The sequence below is a fragment of the Pleurodeles waltl genome, chromosome 8, assembly GCF_031143425.1.
Source record: "Pleurodeles waltl isolate 20211129_DDA chromosome 8, aPleWal1.hap1.20221129, whole genome shotgun sequence".
Classification (NCBI taxonomy): Eukaryota; Metazoa; Chordata; class Amphibia; order Caudata; family Salamandridae; genus Pleurodeles; species Pleurodeles waltl.
The window spans coordinates 530034008-530054693 of record NC_090447.1 but is presented as its reverse complement, the minus strand read 5'-3'; positions in this window follow the sequence as shown (position 1 = coordinate 530054693).

Here is a 20686-nt window from a genome sequence, read left to right as displayed (position 1 = left end):
GTTCATTACCGGCCATGTGCATTGAGGTTGCGTTTGCTACGTGAAGCTACTTATGAGTTGCCCTTCCTGGAGGAAGTTGTTCACGACTCATCACCGGGCACACCACGGGATGCTGCCTTGGTTGAGACTGAGGCTACGGAACACATCTGCTCCTTGATCCTTCGTGGCAATGACTTCCCGATTTTAACATCGGCCGAAGTGGAAGATCTCCTATTCTCCATGACTCAGAATTAGATTGGAACTTTTCTAAATTGACATGCCCTTCGAATTAGGTTTTATGCCACATGCTCATGTTTTAAATTGTCATGTAGGATGCTTATGTATCCCTTCAACTTGTCCGAATTTACTTTGCTTTTATATATATCTTAGGTTGAGCTTTTTAGCAATACAGTTTTAGCTTTGGCTTTGAACCACTTTCAACCGACAAGGGGAGGGTGTTGTGTAGCCATTTTAGTTATAGCTCCATGCACGTTGTTTTAACACACTAGGCCGCTGTGCACTTTTACCTAGATATATTTTATTCAGCTTCCCCTATTATTATTACAATAACCATTTTTACGGTCTTGTTTTATTTTCATCTATCTAACTGTTTTGCCTAAGCCAGCACTCTGTTCTCAAACAAGACATTCTTGATCAATCATCAAGAATTGATCATTGCATCATTCAAGGCTGCAGCTCGGTACATTGCCGGTGAGCGTGGTAGAAGTTTAGTCTCCAATCATTCGTAGAAAATAAACACTTCCTTGTCCCTTACACGTTAGAGGGAGATTCCAGCCAGGGAACCACGACTGTATGCTGATTGCTGAATGCTTCGCTACAGATGCAAACGCAAACCACAGGCCTTTGCTCAGGTCTGGGGGTTGATGTCTTCCCAGGGGAACCTGAAAGGCAGAATTAGAGCTTAACATGCTGTGCTTAATTACAACCTAGATAGGAAATAGTCCATCGATCATAGTGACAATATGATAGCATTGTTTTTATGCTTCACTCTTCTCGTCACAATTTTAATACTGTCATGTTGTGTTGTCCTGGTTATTGCAGCTCACGCTTTGCTATCTAAGATGCAGTCGTTTTTTTAAAACTCATTATTGAAACATATACTGCTTCTGTTTGTCATTTATATATGAGACTGAATTGTACATGAGAGAACCGGATGCGACCTGAATGACCACGACTTCCCTGAGAAGCCTAGTATGTCATGCGCTTGGCTGCCCAATCATCACTATCCTTTGGTAGAGATGAGGCACTGCTAGTTAGCTGGAGCAAAACCCGGATTGGAGCGACAGGTGTCACCGCAGTGGGTTGGACTTAGTCTCCTACACTGCGGGCGATTCTGCTGCTCAAAATCCAGTAGTCTCATTAGAATAATGAGAGCCTACGCGACAATAGGGATAAACAAAGCCTGATCATGATAAAATAGATTGTCAGAAACTGATTGAATTGGATGTGCTAACCATTGTTCCATATTTTCCTTCTGCAATTCTTGTTTTAATGTGTCCAGGAAAGGGAGCTCGTCCAAACAACTACTTATAATTTTTTCTGGGGGAATCATTGGAATCGGTGTTATCTGTCTTGTATCTGATTGTGTTGTGGTGTTTTGGAGACTTGATGGGGCGTCAGCCTTAAATTGTTGTGTACCTGGTCTATAAATAATCATGAAATCAAATTCATTAAAGAAAGAAACCCATCTCATTTGTCGTGGGGTAAGTGCTGTTGCAGATCCAAAAAATTTTAAGTTCTTATGATCTGAATAAATAGTGATGGGAAAACGTGTTCCCTACAAATGATGTCTCCGTTCTTGAAAGGCTAATTTTATGGCTAGAAGTTCTCTTTCGGCTACTGTATATTTTTGTTCTGCCGGTAAAGGTTTTTCAGAGAAGAAGGCTATTGGATGCATATTCCCAGTTTCAGAATCTCACTGAGAAAGAATTCCACCTACTGCCACCTGTGAAGCATCTGCTTCTACATAGTAAGATAGAGAGGGGTCAGGATGCCTTAATATGGATGCAGTAGTAAAATTCCCTTTCGATGAGTCAAAAGCTTGTTGTGCTGCAGGAGTCCACTTAAAAGAAACTCCTTTTCATAACAATCGAGTGAGTGGGGCTACAGTGTCAAAAAAGTGGGAGATAAACCTTTGATAGAAGTTTGTGGGTTGTGGCCATTGTAAAATAACATCAATCTTGTTTTAATCCATTTGGACCCCTCAATTTAGCAAAACAAACCATAGAAATGTTACTTGAGGAACTTGAAATTGACATTTTTCTAACTTGGCATACAAATAATGTTCACATAATTTGCGTAACACAGTGGAAATATGATTCTCATGTTCTTTTTCTTTGTGTGAGTAGATTAAAATATCATCTATATAGACTGACAAAGCGATCCAAGAATTCAATAAGAACGTTGTTTATAAAGAATTGAAATGCTGTGGGGGCGTTACACAAACAAAATGGCATCACACAGTATTCAAAAACACCGTATTTTGTGCAAAAAGCCGTTTTCCATTCGTTGCGGATTCTGATAAGGTGGTAAGCTCCGCGAAGGTCAAGTTTGGTAAAGATTGTGGCTTTGTGAAGTTGGTAAAGAAGGACCGGAACCAAAGGAAGCGGGTCCTTGTTTTTTATGGTAACCTTATTAAGGGCTCTATAGTTAATAGAGGCCCTAGGATCCCCGTTCTTCTTTGGTACAAAAAAACAAAGGAGACGGAACAGGGGAAGTAGAATGGCGCATGAAGCCAATTGCCAAGAGCTCCTCTAGATAGTCTTTCAAAAACGTTGTTTCTGGCTCCGATAGAGCATATATCCTACTACAAGGTAGTGTGGCACCTGGAACCAAATCAGTTCTTCAATTGAAACTATGATGAGGTGGTAAACTGGTTGCTTGAACCTTATCGAACACATCTGCAAACTTCTGATATTGTTCCGGAACCAAACTGTCCCTAGTGGATGATGAGACCCTACATTATAAGGGAGAATCCCAGCTTGTTGCCTCTTGGTAATAATTCTGAAGACAAAATGGAGAATTTAATGTCACAGTCCTGATATCCCAATCTATCCTTGGGTTATGTCGTTGAAGCCAGGGTACTCCTAAGATGACTCCAAAAGTAAGAGAGTCAATTGAATCAAAGCTAATAGATAAGAGTGACTACTGTCACAGACTATTGTAGTAGGTTCGGAATAATAAATTATTAATCCAGAGGATAATTCAGATCCATCGACGGCTCGAATGGCCTCAGGTTCTTGTTTGGGAGAAAATGGATCCCTAACCTTTTGGCTAATTAAATATCCAAAACATTAGCTGTTGCCCCAGAATCAAGAAGAATAGATTGGACTTTTATTAATTGGGTTTGGAAAATCATGGTCACTGTTATTAGGAAAAGACGTGGCGGTCTAAATAGAGTATATCTGGAACCCTTTGAGGTCTTTTGTCTTTTGCCCAAAGGATATACCTCACTTTTCCCTGGGCCTTCTAGTTTTTCTGAATTTTCACTGGAAAGGTTTACTGAAGCTACTGTCTTTTTGGGTATTAGTGCCTTGATCTTGGGTCTTACGGGACATTCTCGTGCAAAATGACCTGCTTTGCCACAATAGAGACATATGCCCTCATTACGACCTTGACGGTAAATCCCGCTTACCGCCATGCTGATGGCCGCCAACTTACCACCGCGCTGGCGAATATCTGTTTACCATATTATGACACACACACACCAATCCGACAGAATAGAGGCACATACACAAATCCGCCAGACCAAAGGTCAGTGATAAAGTGGCAGTCCGCCAACAGAACAACGCCCATCACATTATGACCCACGAATCAACACGGCAGACATTCAACTGCGGTAAACCATTGGCGGTACATACCGCTGCTCTCAGAATGGACACCCACATACAAAACAACACCACATTGGTCAATACCAAAGACGCAAACCTGACAACTATACACCCACTACACCCACACACCCACACCACTATAAAACACACACCCACATTACCGACAACCCTTTACAAATACAAATTATTGCCACGAGACTGACACCAAGACCACTTAAACAACTAGACACACACACCACATACATCCATACATCCTTCACTCACTCCACATCACACCCCCCACCACATTACCCAACACACCCTCACCAACACACATCACACTACACCCATGGCACCACAAAGGCACCCCCGTTTCACTGAGGAGGAGTTAAGGGTCATAGTGGAGGAAATTGTCAGGGTAGAGCCACAGCTCTTTAGAGCACAGGTGCAGAAAATATCTATAGCAAGGGAGATGGAGCTATGGCGGAGAATCGTGGTCAGGGTCAACGCCGTGGGACAGCACCCAAGAACACGGGACGACATCAGGAAGAGGTTGAACGACATACAGGGGAAGGTATGTTCCATAGCAGCAAGACACCAGCTCGCCATACAGAGGACTGGCGGTGGACCCCCACCTCCTCCCCCACTATTCACAGCCTGGGAGAAGCAGGTACTGGCAATACAGCATCCTGAGGGACTCGTCGGTGTTGGTGGCGGACTGGACACGGGTAAGTCAACTTTAAACAGTTATCACACCCCATACCTGCATGCCATCACACATTCTCACCCTCACTCCCATCACTCCACCACATTCCCCACACTTCACCAACACATCTCACTTATTCCAATGCCAGGCCCTGCATGCTGTACCAATGCATGAACAACCCTCCTAGCCCTGCATGGACACTCATCACTAAAGCATGCACAGCATAGGGAAACTATCAATCTCAAAATTCACCAACATACACAAGCAAAAGCTGGCAGGGTAACACCATCCAGAGAGGGGAAGCTACAGAAGTACAAATGTCATTCATTTGAAGCATAATACATCATTTACATCCCCACAGGTACCCCAGCTAATGTCACTGGAGAGGAGGTGCCACCACTGACCAGTCCCACAACAGAAGAGGCCCTCAGTGATGACAGTAACTCTGGACTTCTGGATCTGGACAACCTACCTGGCCCATCAGGGACAGCAGGTCACCCAAGCCCAATCACAGACCACCACAGAGCCTCCCCATCAGGAACCAACACCACAGCGCCCACCAAGCGTTCCCACGCCTCTGTCCCCAGGACACGTCAATCAGCAGTGTGCCCACCTGTACAGGGACCCCAGGCCACCCCGCCCCAAAGACTATCAGGGACCTGGGGTCAGTGGCAGTGGGCACATGGTTCAGGGGACAGAGGCACAGGCCAACAGGGACACTGGGAGGACTCCTGTGTGCCAGGGGGAGGAAAAGACCAGGGAACTGACTCTCCAGGAGGCACTTTCTGAGATCCTGGGAGCCTACCAACATTCCCAGGACACGATGGGCCAGATCCTAGACAACATGCAGAAAAACAGGCGGCTGCAGGAGGGACAGTACCAGGGAATCAGTCAGGCCATTAACAACACTCTGATCTCCATAGCAGGGGTGCTGGAAGACCTGGCCAACATCATGAGGGAGGCAACCACACACCAGCGGGCCCCTATCACTAGCCAGTCATCTGAACAGCCCTCCACTTCCACTGCCACTAGTGGCCAGGAGGCCCCGCCACAGGACTCACAGGCCACCAGCACCCCTCCCCCTGCAGAAGGTGAACCACCCTGACATTACATTTGGGATGCTGCTATTCCTTAGGACAAAGGCATCATGCACCGAGCCAGGATACTTAGCATTGACGTGGGAGATGTACTGGTCCGCCAGGCACACCATCTGCACCTTCATGGAGTGGAAATTCTTATGATTCCTGTACACCTGTTCATTTTGCCGGTGGGGGGGGGGGACAAATGCAATATGTGTTCCTTCAATCGCCCCAATTATATTGGGGATATGTCCCATTGCATAAAACCCTGCCTTCACAGTGGCCAAATCCTCCACCTGGGGGAACGCAATGCAGCTGCACATGTGTTTTATCAGGGCAGACAAGACTCTTGCCAGCACGATTGAGAACATTGGCTATGACATTCCTGCTGCCAAGCCCACTGTCACTTGGAAAGAACTAGTTGCCAGGAAATGGAGCACTGATAGAACTTGCACAAGAGGGGGCATCCCAGTGGGATGACGGATAGATGAGATCATGTCAGGTTCCAACTGGGCACACAACTCTGTGATTGTGGCCCTGTCCAGTCTATAGGTGAGTATAGTGTGCCTGTCCTCCAGTGTATCCAAGCACACCACGGATCTATACACGGGGGTATGTCTCCATCTCCTATTCATCCGCAGTGGTAGGTATCTAAGGGACACAAGAGTGAATAGGTTGTCACATTTTGAACAACTATACCACAACAGCAGTCCACACTGTGCAATCATGTTTTGGGACAGTGGAATTTAACTGTCTGTGCCTATATATCCTGTGATGCAGGAATAATCGATAGGCCTGTTCACCCCCCTGAAATGGTGCCCGCCTGTCCTGTGTGGAAGAACAGGTGGAAGTGAGGTAATGCCACGGGCGTTGTGCACCGTGGCGGTAGGCGGTCGTGAACCATGTGCAACTCCTCATTGGTTTATATTGGGCCCTATGGGGTACAGTGGCTAATGGGGATCTACGCCGGTGGTAACAGTATGCACCGCCACAGACGTGACTGCCATTTTAGTTCACATTCCTCACTTTTTTCCTGACCTTCTATAGGAGTGGACCTACACTGCATGTGCTGCTGTGACCTTTGTCTGGAACCTACCATGGCCCATGTGACCAGGGAAAGGTCCCCAGCCTTCACTTCAGAGGAGTTGGAGCGACTGGTGGATGGGGTCCTACTCCAGTACGGACTGCTGTATGGGCCTCCAGAGCAACAGGTGATTACACTTTGGGCACAATGCATGTGGCATGAATGCATGGAGTTGTGTGTGAAGGCATCGTGTAAGGGGGGTGGATGTCCTCTTGGCGGTGTACATGTTGTGCACTGGGCTATGTGTGTGTCAATGGTGATTGAAACGGGTATGGTGGGCCATTTGTGAGACAGGCTGGGCTGTTTGTGTAATGGTGTTCTCCTGTCTGTATTGCCTCTTCAGGTCAGCGCCCATCAAAAGAAGGGGACATAGTGTGCCATCGCCAAGGACGTGCGGACCCTGGGGGTCTATGGCAGGCAGAGCCCCCAGTGTCGGAACCAGTAGGAGGACCTGAGATGCTGGCCATGAAAGACCGCGGAGGCCCAGCTGGGGATGGCCTCCCAACGAGGAAGGGGTGCCCTTCTGACCCTGACCTCCCTGATTACCCGCATACTGGCGGTGGCCTACCCTGAGCTGGATGGGCGCTTGAGGGCATCACAACAGCCACCAGGGGGAGAGTACAGTGGCTATCATTACAACTTACGGCTGGTGGGGTGGTATCCAGGTGGTGGTTGTGTGTCCTTGGGTGCCCCTAGGCCAGGCCAGAGATAGCAGCGTATGTCCTCTGGAGGCTAAGGGTTTGAATGGAAAATACTGCTTACCTAGCTTATTAGTATGTACCTCATGCCTTGGTGACTAGCCATTTCACTATTAGTGCAGTGCATAGTGTGTAGGCCTGTTCCCTGTGTGTGAGTGTTCTGTGAACGACAACGCAGGTGTTGGTGCAGTCATTGACCCAGTGTATCCTTTGTGTCTGTCCCCTCTTTCTTGTTTTGTCATCCTCTCTTTATGTGCTTTAGCATCATCTGGTGGAGAAGCAGAGGCACCGGCGACAGAGGGAGCTGCATCCCACAGGATCCAGGAGGCAGAGTCCACTGACGCCGAGGGAACCAGTGGGATGAAGGGCGAGGGGAGCACCACAGCGAAGACTGGAGGGGACAACACGGACTCAAATACCACCTCTGATGGGAGCTCCCTGGTGGCGGCAGACAATTCTGTGAATACCCCAGCTTCAGGTACAGCCACCACACCCCGTACCAGCACCGCCCTCCCAGCAGCCCCTCATTGAGTTTCCCGTGCCCTCTCACCCAAGAGGGTGGGCATCTCCTTTGCCCCAGGCACCTCAGGCCCTGCCCCAGTGAGCCCTGCTGCCCTGAGTGAGGAGGCTTTGACCTCCTGAGATCCATCTCTGTAGGGCAATCAACCATTGTGAATGCCATCCAGAGACTGGCATCCCAGATGCAGCAATGCAATGCATTCTTGGAGGGCATTCAGGGTGGATTGGCGGCCCAACAGAGATCGATTCAGACTCTGGCTTCCTCCCTGATGGCAGCCATTGTCCCTGTTTCTACCGTTCCCCCCTCCAACTTCCACTTCCCAGTCCCCTTCTCCTCAACCCCAACCTATCCCAATCACACAGGCAGATGAGCATGCACACAAAACAACACACAAGAGTGGCACAGGCAAACACAAGCACCACACTTCATCCCACAGGCACTCTCACAAACACCATTCAGTTGCAGACATAACAACATCCAATGTCTCCACTGTCTCCCCCTCCTTCTCCTGCTCCACCTCCCACCCAGTTACGTCCACACTCACACCTGCATGCACTACATCAATATCTACTACCAGCATCATCACCACACCAAGCAGAACACACATCTCACTGGCAGACACCTCCACAACTTCCATGCACACTTCCCCTGTGTCCTTTCCCACCGTGTCTGTCCCCCCCCTCCTAAAGGACACAAAAGCAAGTACTCAGACACCCAACAGCCATCCACCTCACAACAGCATACAGCCCATGCACCTGCACCAAAATCCAGCAGACATACACCTCCGACGACCACTCCCTCATCCTCCACTCCCATTACTCCTCCCTCCTCCCGCCCCAACATCCCTAAAAAGCTTTTCCTTTCCCAGATTGACCTCTTCCCTACCCCTACCCCCGTCCTGCACGTATGGGCAGGGTACCAAGGACACAGCCCAGCACCTCAGCCAAACAGTCCACAGGGACGGGGTAGCACCACCTACTCATGGTGGTAGGGATACCAGACCAACAACACTGAAGGGGAAGGAAGCAGCACAACCTGGGATGAAAGGGAAGAGTCCGGCACCAGCTATGAGAAAGGGGAAGGAGCCTGCACCAGCTGTGAAGAAGAGGAAGGATCCTACTCCAGCTGTGAAGAAGGGGAAGGAGCCTGCACCAGCTATGAGGAAGGGGAAGGAGCCTGCACCAGCTGTGAAGAAGGGGAAGGAGCCCGCACCACCAGGCAGAGAGGGGAAGAGCCCATCCACACCTGCCAGGAAGGGTAATGGATCCCCAAACTATGATCAGAAGGACAAGAGGCACTTTACGCCAGCGGAAGCTGTCATGCATACACCGCCACCAGCTGTCAAAGGGCCCCCACCGCCAGCCGTGGATGTGCTGCCATCACAGAGTGCAGGGGCTGCCCAGGAGCCTCCACCAACCACCACCAGCATGCAGCCATCACAGAGTGCAGGGCTACCCAGGAGCCCCCCCCCCAACCACCACCAACATGTAGCCATCACAGAGAGCAGGGGCTGCCCAGGAGCCTCCCCCAACCACCACCAGCATGCAGTCATCACAGAGTGCAGTGGCTGCCCAGGAGCCTACACCAAATACCACCAGCATGCAGCCATTACCGCCTAGCAGGCGCCATGTAGCCCACCCTCCAGGGGCTACTGTGCGGGCTGCCCCCTCCAGAACCAGTGAGATATTCACCCACTCGAGAGACTGTGGCCTTCCACTCCCCAGGACAAAGCACAGGGCATGTTGCCCTCTCCAGAACCAGTGGGTAAGACACCCACTTGAGAGACTGTGGCCTTGCACTCCCCTGGACAAAGAGCAATGGGCATGTTGCCCCCTCCAGAACCAGTGGGCAAGTTACCCACTTGAGAGACTGTGGCTTGGCACTCCCCAGGACAAAGAGCAATGGCCATGTTGCCCCCTCCAGAACCAGTGGGCTTGTTCCCGCATCCGGCTGAGGTGCCCCACTCCCACTGAGGTGCCTGCCTATTTGCAAACTGATGCCCCTGCAGTGTTCTATCCGGATGTGGGCAGGATTCAAGTTCGGTCTTGAACTGTGCTCTGTGGCCACGTGGGCCATTTAAACTTTGGACTGGGCAGTGTCCCTTTTTTATACAAGTGTACATATCTGTTTCATGGCCAAATCAGATTATTAATTTTGATGTTGAACTGATTACAATCACTTTCTATTCAATTCCTGTTGTCCTTGCATTATTCTGCAGATTTTCAGGGTCAAATTGTTTTTGTAATGCAGCTGGTTGTGTGTGTGGTGTGTGTGTGTGAATGGTGTGTGTTGTGCGTGTGTGTGTCCCTCTCTTTTTTCTCCCTCCCTCCCTTGTGTGCTAGGCAGCTGTACTCACCGTCATGGTCTTTGTCGGCATTGGTGTTCCAGGTGGAGCATAACGTAGAAGATCATCGGGAAAACTTGCATTTCGGATTCCATGCAGGCATGGTTCTTCCCTTTGTCTTCAATGGTGAGTCCTTTCACTTTTGTGCTGTGTTTCCGCCGGGCTTTTGTTGGCATTGGTACCGCCCCAGAAAAGATGGCGGTTTGCAGAGCCTTAATATGGTGGGTGGAACTTTGGTTTCCGCCTGGCTGTAGGCGGCTACCGCCATGGTGGCTGTTGTTTCCACCCTGGCGGTCGGTATGGTACATTGGCTGGGAGATATCACCGCCATGGTCCAAATTTGGTGGTACTTACCGCCAGCCTGTTGGCGGTATTACCGCCACTTTATCACCCACCGCTAGGGTCGTAATGAGGGCCATAATTTGAAAGAATGTCTCCTATCTTTTTCTTCTATGGAAAACAGAGACTGGATACCCCCTATTTGCAGTGGTTCACTACGTTCCTGATTATTAGTCTCTTTTTTATTTCTCAGCACGTACAACAATAAGACGTGGATTATCTCCTCTACCTTTTTCGTCTTTTCTTTCATTTAATCGATGATCAAGTTTAATGACTAAATCGATAAATTCGCCACAATCTTCGGGCGATTCTACTATCTGAGACAAAACATCTTTCATCTCATCTCGGAGTCCCCGATAAAATAATGAGGTTCTTTTACTTTCTGGCCAATGGGTTTCTGATACTAATCTGTTGAATTGGTTACATATGTTAAGATGTCTTTATTTCCTTGTTTCAAAATCAATAACTCAGTATCACTGGATTGCATGAAGGTGTGTCGAGAAAAAAGTTTCTTCCTTTGGCCTCGAAACTCGGGGAAATTATACAAAAGAGGGTCATCATTTTGGACTAAGGGGATAGACCAATTAGCAGCATTCCCTGCAAGGTGTGAAAGGACAAAAGCAACTTTTGCTGCATCATCTGGAAAAGCTGCGGGCCTGCACAAAAACTGCAAGTAAGATTGGTTCATGAATATGTCAAATGTACTACTATCGCCGGTGAATCTTTCGAGCGGAGCTGTTGTAGGTGTCACTACAGTGCGTTTCATAGGTGTTGCTTCTTCAGGTTTAGTAGGTTTATTAGGAACAAAGGTTGGTGGTTTTAGAAAGGGTTTGTCTTTTCTAGCAATTGCACCTAACCATGGTTCCCCTCTAATCTTGTATCTCTCAAGTTGTTCTCTAAGAGAATAATTTTCCTCCCTCAATTGCGCTACCTCAGCCTGAATCTGCGTCAGAGCCCGCGCAAGATCCTCCATGTTGACCTCTGTCTGAGACATCTTCGCTCTGGCGGACTTAATTTTCATGGGCTTGGCTTTCTGATATAACCATGTCTACTCACCTGAATTCCAGGTTCCACGGGAGTGAAGAGAATAAATCCCTCACCCCTAAACACTTCTCTCGTATCTGAAATGAACAGGGAACGAGCGAATAGCATCTGGCGGAAAGGGATAGGGAACATGGATTTGGGAAGGGGAGGGAAACAAAACACTGGTTCACGAAGGAGCATCACTGTTGTTCTAAGAAAGTTACCTCAGGGCTTGGGGCAGGAATTCTAAGACCCAAAACAAATCAAAAACAAAAGAACTACAAATATCACAGAGTCTTTCAGCAAAATAGCAATAATTATTGTCATTCGATTGGGCAATCACCGAGTCTTTCAGCAAAGTCACATTAATTATTAACGCTCAATTGCTCAACTATTAGGCATCCTTTTGTAACTCACAACTAAATCGTTATAAAATCAAACTTATGAATTTGTCTTTTGTTATTCATTTTCACACAATAGACTCGCTCCAAAACAATCAGAATAAACGTTTACGTTTGCATAGATATCGAGCAATGCTTTCAGGAGTTCACAACTCTTAACTTCAGTGCTGCTTTTAAAAATACTTCTCAATCTGTCTTTGGAAAATAGTCTTGTATCACAGGTTTCTCGGGATCGACGAATGTCTTTCATAATGCACCAAAAGGTCACTAACCTCAAGGAGGCTGAAAACAGGGAGACAAGAGGGGAATTACTCACGAACCGACTTCTCCTAGAATGTTTTGATTATTTGAGGAAGATGGAATACTGCTTGTGAATTCTCCAGCCGCTGCAAAAGTAATCCCCTCCAGAGAGGGAAGCTCCAATGAAGCCTTGCACTGAAAGAACTCATGAAAGAATCACGGAACTCCAGCTGAACCAGGAACACCTGCGAGCGAAGGAAGACTCAAAGCCAAGCACAGGAAACACCTTGGCAGTTCTATTTATAGACTGGTGTGCTGGTGATGAGTCATCAGACACATGCTGGTGATGAGTCATCAACCGTGAGGGGTGTGGATGCTGTGGTGGTGATGAGTCATCAAACACTTCTGAAGATTCATATGAAGGAATTAAATGTCTCCATAAACCGCTTGGCACACAGTTCACAAATGGGACAACACTTGCTTTCATCAATATAAACATACATGCAATGTAATATTCGGTCTTCAGAAGGAAGATAATTTTCCTCACAAGTTACAGAGAAGTGCTGTGCTGTAAACACATTCATGACATGTTTCGTCTTTTTTCATACATACTGATTTATTTTGTGAGGGAGCAGCAAGAAGCGTGCATGTATGAGTGCGAGTCCTAACATATAGTAATGTACAGTTTTGTACTGTCTCGTCAGGTGGTAAATGAATGAACGAATTATCAAATGTATTTTAAATACTGTATGAGCACAAGAATGTATGTATTATATAAGAATTGTTAAAAAAACAACTGTATAAAAAGAAATGTGATACCATATAAAAGAATAAACAAATCAAATCCAGTGTAAAAAAAAAAATTCTGCGGGTCATTGACGATGTCGGAAAGATTCCATTTATCAACAGTCTTTCTCTTCGCTGTAGCTTCAGCTTGTTGTGTGTTTGAGGTTTATGCTCTATTAGACAAGCTGCCCTTCACCAAATTCTTTCAGGACAAACTGGTGCTGAGGACTGAAGTGACCTTTCTACCAAAGTTTATGACTCCCTTTCATGGCAGATGGTCATCAGACATCTGACATTCCTTGCCCCACCTCACCCCTCGGGGGAGGAGAAAAGACTTCATCATCTGGACCACAAGAGAGCGTTGAGCTTTTACATACATTATACCAAAGACCACTAGGTGGCCAAGCAGCTCTTTGTGGGATTCTCTGGGGCATAGAAAGGCAAGTAAGTGAAGAAAAGGACTTTGTTCAGATGGATAGATCTCTGCATTAAGATCTGCTATGCAATGGCCAAGAAGAAGCCTCCTGAAGGACGGACTGTCCATTTCACCAGGGCCAACACTGCAACCACTATACTGGCACGCAAAATGCCTGTTCTGGATTTCTGGATATTTGTCAGGCTGCAAAATGGTATAAGTGTGCATGTTCACCAAGCATTGCTGCCTTGATAACCAGATCTCACAAGAAGGGCATTTTGGCCATTTGGATATGTAGAACCTTTTGGTCTAAGTCATTTTACTGACAATCCATCTGGGAAGGTACTGCCTTTGTATATGGTTGAAATGTGAGCAATTTGATGTTAGAAGTATCATTAGAAGAACACGTTACTTCTCTTCTGTAACACTCTTTCTGGTGGATACTTTGTTTAATCTCAGATTCCTCACCACCCATCCACCACTCCATTCTGTGGAATGGCCACTTTTCCATCTAAAAAGATCCCATATTAAAGATAATAGGCACACATAACTGCTTTTTTGGTTCCATCTCTAAGGGCGCGGACAATGTACAGAAAGATACTGATATTAGCATGCTTAAGTGGTGCTTATATGCAGCTCCAGCTGTTACTTCTGGGGTGGAATGCAGTCAGTGCAGAGCAGGATGATGCCACCTGCCAGCATGAAGGGTCTTTACTGTTATCTTCCGGATGCACTGTGGCCCCTGGGGATATTCTAAAGGTGAAGAATCTTCTGTTAGATGAAGTATCCACCAGAAAGAGTGTTACCAAAGGTGAGTGACTTGTTCTTTGGGGGCAGTCACCTTTAAATTCACTGGCAAGTGTTGGCTGCTTAGACTGCTGGGCAGAAGTAACTCGGAGAGGTGGGGCACAGGATTGCAAGGACAAGGAGCCTGCTGAGGAAAATTATAAACTGAGGTGTGTACAGTGTTATACTTAAGAGCAAGGTTATGGAGACAGTATTATAAGAACAGAGCAGTGGAAACAGTGCTGTTGACACAGTGGTAAATAACTCATGGAGGTGCAGATAGTTATACATTCAACAGTAACTATCATATAAGGAGAAGTTTTGATGAGTGTGCAGTATGATTTCTCAATAGGACAGTGGCACAACCTAGTCCATGACTTTGGAGGGTCCTGTGTGTCCTTTTGGCGTTAGTGTACTCAAAGGATTGCACATAGTTCTTTTTACGTCACATGTGCTAAGCCCATACACCACTCACAAGTCTGGTCCCTGCTCTGTTGAAAGGTACAATCTCTGCCTCCATTGCATCCCGAGCACAGTGACTAGAGGAGGTATTGTAGCTCCTACTAGCGATGTGGTCAAGATGTTGGACAGAGGTCTTGTGACAATGTGCAGCACCAGGTAAATGGCAACTTTCCTTTCTAGCTTGTGTCATTCAATGCTGGAAAAAGTGAGGCTGGTGATTTCTGGCATACCAGTGCAGCTTGCTTAAGAGTGTGACTCACCAATGTTTTGCATTTCAGACCTTGGGGCCAGAGAGCAGACACTGACTTTGTGCACTTTGACTACATGAAGAATAGTAGTAAGCTGATGTTCGATTGGGACAGGTGTGGAAATGCTGAAGAAAGACTAACCAAGGCCTCCTGATTAATTGACAACTAGAACTAGAACTACCTTGAAGGACTTTAGTGATAGAAATGAGACTGTATTGTTTGATAGAATATTGCATTCTCAAGTTATGAGAAGCCAAAACATCTCTTGCCTTGCATTTGTCCAATTGTGATGGTAAAATATGAGATTTCTGATAAACAGTAGGTTATTAGGCATTCATAGAGTTTGCATTGTTTTATGTGTCTCTGTTGAGAAATGTACATTGGTTCCTACCACTGAGGTTCTTTAGATTGGTTTACAATTTGGCTGGTGATTCTGGTGTGTTGGCATGTGCCATATTCATCTTATTGCTTATGCATCTGTTGGGTGTAGTAAGTTTCCATGTACGTTTACTTCTGTTGTTTGGAATTTGCGGTTTCTGATAATGGTTGTGGTGTGCTGAGTATTTAATACCACAACAGGTTGGAAAGTTAAATTAACCGCCTGTATGTTACTTTGGAAGTGGTGTAATCATTTACTTTGAACTCTGTATGTTTTTGTTTATGGTGGAGTTTAGTTAGCATTGTTAGGAACAGGGTGTAGGACCTGTGTGCAAGAGGGTGTAGTGCCCATCTGTGTGTCATACATACGTGCTGACTGTGTGTCTCCAAATGTTGCCGGTTTGGGGACGAGCAGTACCCGTCTGTATGTTACTTTGGAAGTGGTTTAATCATTCTTTGAACTCTGTATGTTTTTATATGGTGGAGTTTAGTTAGCATTGTTAGGAACAGAGAGTAGGACCTGTGTGCAAGGGGTGTAGTGCCCATCTGTGTGTCATGCATACGTGCTGACTGTGTGTCTCCAAATGTTGCCAGTTTGGGGACGAGCAGTACCCATCTTGAGAGATTGCAAGGAGAACCCCACGGAGTGAAAATGTGGAGAAGTATTACATTTTTTAACCTGAGGACGTGTCCTGGCGTCAATGTTTGCATTACTGTATAGCTGCGGGCCTTTAATTCCTGTGCTATGTCAATACTTTTTCAGTATGTGTCTACTGGAGGAGATAATTATTGTGTTTGGAAGACAAGCCAACTTTTTCTGGTGCTGTTCCACCGGGCACGATACTTGTTGCAGATGAAGTGCTTTCTTCAGACTGCCACTTGATCATGTGGTTTGGCCCGCTAGTGTGACAGAGTGGAACAAGGTCAGTAAGAGTTGCTGACCACATCCTAATCTGTGATGAGCATCACTGATTGACTCTGGAGCTTGGGCGCTTCAGGGCTTAAAACTGAAGCACCCAGGTCCGAGTCTTCCAGGGAAGTTCCCCCTCATCAAATGCTTTGTCAGGCTGAGGAGGTGCCACCCACAAGGCTGTGAAGTCCTCAGACCTGCAAAGTTCAGCTCAGGCAGCCCGGCGTCTGCGCATATACTGAGCCTGGCTACCTAAACATGAAGTGTCTGCTAGGCTGACCTCAACGGAATTTTAAATTGAGTTGATGTATGTTTAACCCCCTTCGCTGCCAGGCCTTTTCCCCCCCTGTGCCAAGCATTTCTTTGGCTTTGGTTCGCACTTAGGCCCCCATAACTTTTTGTCCGCATAAGCTATCCATGGCAAATTTGCATCCTTTTTTTCCAACATCCTGGAGATTCTTAAAGTACCCGGAGTTCATGGATTCCCCTGATGGGGACCGAGAAATTAGCCAAAATACAGCTAAAATGTGGAGTTTGGGGGAAAATGAGAAAATAGTGCTGCAGAAGAAAGCATCTGGTTATTTTTCTTGCAAATGGCATCAATTAAGGTTTTGGAGTGCTAAAACCACCATCTTCCCAACTTTCAGGAAAAGGCAGACTAGAATCAGAAAACCACCTTTTTCAACACAGTTTTGGAACTTTACTGGGACATACCCCATTTTTCCTATTTTTTTGTGCTTTCAACCTTCTTCCAGTTAGCGATAGATATGGGTCTCAAAACAATGGTGGATCCCGGAAAACTATTCCCCTTGTGTGGATGCCCAAAGCAGTGTCAGCCTAAAAACATAAAAAAATTGTGCTTATCAACTCGCTCTGATATCCCCTGAATCTCGACACGTTTTTCGCCCTTCCCTATTGCAGGCACTTGGCCCACCCACACAAGTGAGGTATCATTTTACTCAGGAGACTGAGGGGAATGCTGGGTGTTAAGAAATTTGTGCTGGCCCAGTAATCCCAGACAGAAATGTGAGAAAAATGTGTTTTTTTAAGCTAATTTTGAGGTTTGCCTTGTTCAGAGAGCCCCGATCGGGTCCCAGGCCCCTGCTGGGCCCTGCGGCAGGCGCTCCCTTCCTTCAGCTTGTTGTAACTGAGGAGCCCGGGCCTGGGAGTCCGCTAGGCCTGGGGAAGCTTCTCCTTCCAGTTTTAGCTCAGGGGCCCCTGCTGGGCCCCAGGCCAGGTCTCCGGCAGGCCATAGGGTGGGAGCCCCCATCCTGGGCTTTGTCCTCCAGCCCACCATGTGGCAAGGCACCTGGGACGGGGTCCGGGGAGTCCTTCCCTGTGTGGACGTGTTCAGAGAGCCCCGACCGGGCCCCTGAGCCCTGAGACGGGCGCTCCCTTCCTCCATCCTGCCATACACTTGGGTCCCGTGCCTGGAAGTCAGACAGGCCTGGGAGGCTTCCCCTTCTGGTCCGAGCCTAGGGGCCCCGGCAGGCCCTGGGATGGGAGCCCTCCTGGGGCTGGGTCCGAGGAGGCCTCCCCGTGGTGCAGTGTTCAGAGAGCCCCGACCGGGCCCCAGCTGGGCCCTGGGACAGGCGCTTCCTTCCTCCAGCGTACCCTGAGGGGTCCAGGCCTGGGAGTCCACCAGATCCGGGGAGGCTTCCTCTGCCACTTCGGGTTCAGGGGCCCCACCTTGGCCCCAGGGTAGGGCTCCGGGAGGTCCCAGGGTGGGAGCTCCCGATCTGGGCTTCGTCCACCGGGCAACTATGTGGCAAGGCACGTGGGACGGGGCTGAGGGAGTCCTTTCCTGCGTGGCCGTGTTCAGAGATCCCCCGACCGGGCCTCCGCTGGGATAGGCGCCCCCGTCCTCCAGCCTGCCCTACCCTCATGGGCCCAGGCCTGGTAGTCCACCGGGCCCGGGGTGGCTTCCCCTTCCAGTTCGGGTTCAGGGGCCACAGGGTGGGAGCCTCCATCCTGGGATTCATCCTCTGGCCCCCCTGGTGGTAAGGCGCCCGGGACAGGGTCCAGGGATGACTCCGCTGCGTAGCCGTGTTCAGAGACTCACGACCGGGCCCGTGCACCCACCAGGCCCTGTGGCGGGCACTAACTTCCTCCAGCCTGCCGTACCCTGAGGGGCCCGGGCCTGGGAGTCCACCAGGCCCAGGGAGGCTTCCCCTGTCAGTCTAGGTTCACGGGCCCTGGCGGGCCCTGGGGTGGGAACCCCTGTCCTGGGCTTCGTCCTCTGGCCCACTGGGTTACACCGCACCCGAGACAGGGTCTGAGGAGGACTCCCATGCATGGCTGTGTTCAGAGAGCTCCGACTGGGCCCCAAGCCACAGACCCCCACCAGGCCCTGGGGGGGTCACTCCCTTCCTCCAGTCTGCCATAACCTGAGGAGCCTGGGCCTGGGAGTCCACTGGGCCTGGAGAGGGTTCACCTGCCAGTTTGTGTTTAGGGGCCATAGGGTGGGAGGCCCCGTCCTAGTCTTCTTCCTCTGGCCCCAAAGGCCAGAGCTCCTGGTGAGCCTTATGTTCTCGTGGCCTGGCCATCTGGTCTCTCCGACAACTCAGGGCATCTGGTCGTGCTCCAAGTGGTCCTATGGCACGTCCAGATGGCCAGGCTGCCCCAGAAGTCCTGATGGGGGCTCATTTGCTTCCTCAAGCCTAGCCAGGGCTCCACGAGGTCGGTGCATTCTTGCCGACGGTCCCTCCGTCCCTAGGTGCGCACGGAGTACAAGAAAAGGGGGGGTTGCCTTCCTCCGGATTACTACGGACAGGCTACTCCAGACCCCCTCGGGGTCCAGTGGTTCTGGGACTGGGCACCACAAGGGCCTGGGTCGGCCTGCCCCTGGGCCTGGTTGTGCGGCCGACTTGCAACCCTGTTCGATGGGTCTGTTCTCCAAAACTGGCTTCCCAGAGAGCAAACCGACATCCCAGAGCCTGGGATAGGCGTTCCCTTCCTCCAGCCTGCCGTACCATGGAGGTCCTGGCTGTACACTGGGCCAAGGGACGCTTCCTCTGCTGATATGGGTTGAGGGGCTCCGGCTGAGCTCTGGGCCCCAGACTTGGCCTCTGCCAGGCCCCAGGGTGGGAACCCCCGCCTGGGTGGCAAATAGCCTGGGACAGGGTCCTGCAGGCACTGGGAGGGCTTTGCTTGTGTGTAAAGCAGCTTCGGGCCCTAGTTCGGAGGTCCATTGGGGCCCCCTTGCTACCTCATGCATGTGGGGCAGGTGGAGCTCCGAGAACCCAGGCTGCGAGCACAGTCTCCTTATGTTAAGGCTCAATGTGACTAGAGGACTAGCCTGTGAGCCCAGCCATCTGGTCGCTCTGAGACCCCAGGGCACCTGGTTGCGCTCTGTTAATTCCTATGGCGCGTCTAGATCACCAGGCTTACCCAGGAGGCTTCCCCTGCCAGGTGATGCTCAGGGGCCCCGTCCAGGCCCCAGGCCAGGGTGGGAACCCCTATCCTGGGCTTCGTCATCCAGCCTGCCGCGTGGCAAGGCACCCAGGACGGTGTCCTGTGGGGCCCACGGAGGTCTCACTTGCATGGCTGGGTTCATGAGCCCTGTCCAGGCCTCAGCCAGGCCCTGGGGTGGATGCTCCCTTCCTCCAGCCTGCTGCACCACGAAGGCCCTGGGAGTCCACTGGACTGGGGGAGGCTTCCACTGCCAGTTCAGGTTCAGGGGCCCCAGGGAGGGAACCCTCCCCATCCTGGGCTTCATCCTCTGGCCCGCTGGGTGGGAAATTGCTTGGGACGGGGTCCCGCAAGCCTCAGGAGGACTTCGCCAGCATGTAAAGCGGCCTCCGTGCCCCGGGTCGGAGGTCTGTTGAGGCCCTCCTTGCAGCCCCATGTCTGAGGACCAGCGAGAGCTCTGAGAACCCAGGCCCCAGAGTCTCCGTCCACTGTAGGAGAGAGCACAGCCTCCTTACATTAAGTTTTGGTGCGACCAGATGGTCGTTCTCTGAGCCCGGCCATCTGATCACGCTTCATGCATTCCCATGGCATGTCCAGATGGCTAGGCTGCTTCAAAGGTCCCGATGAGTGCTCATTCGCTTCCTCAAGCCCAGCCATGGCTCCAGGAGGTCAGGTGCATTCTCGTTGGTAGTCCCGTCCGGCCCTCGGTGTGCACAGAGTAAAAGAAAGAAGGGTAGCCTTCCTCCGGATTACTAGGGACAAGGTAGGCTAGACTGCCTTGTGGTCTAGTGGTTCTCAACCAGGCGCTGCCAGTTCCCAGGCCTGGGCCGGCCTGCCCTGGGGCCTGGGTGTGCAGCCACATTGAAGCCCTGTCCGTTGAGTCTCTCCTCCAAACCTGGCTTCCCAGAGAGCAAACTGACATCCCCATGCAAGGTGGCCTGTCCCCCTTCCCACTGGGGAAGAGGTTCCAGCCAGCATTGTACTCTGATCGACTGGACACTCTTGGTCTGTTTGGGGATGGACTGCTTGGCCATCCTTGGCTGTTGT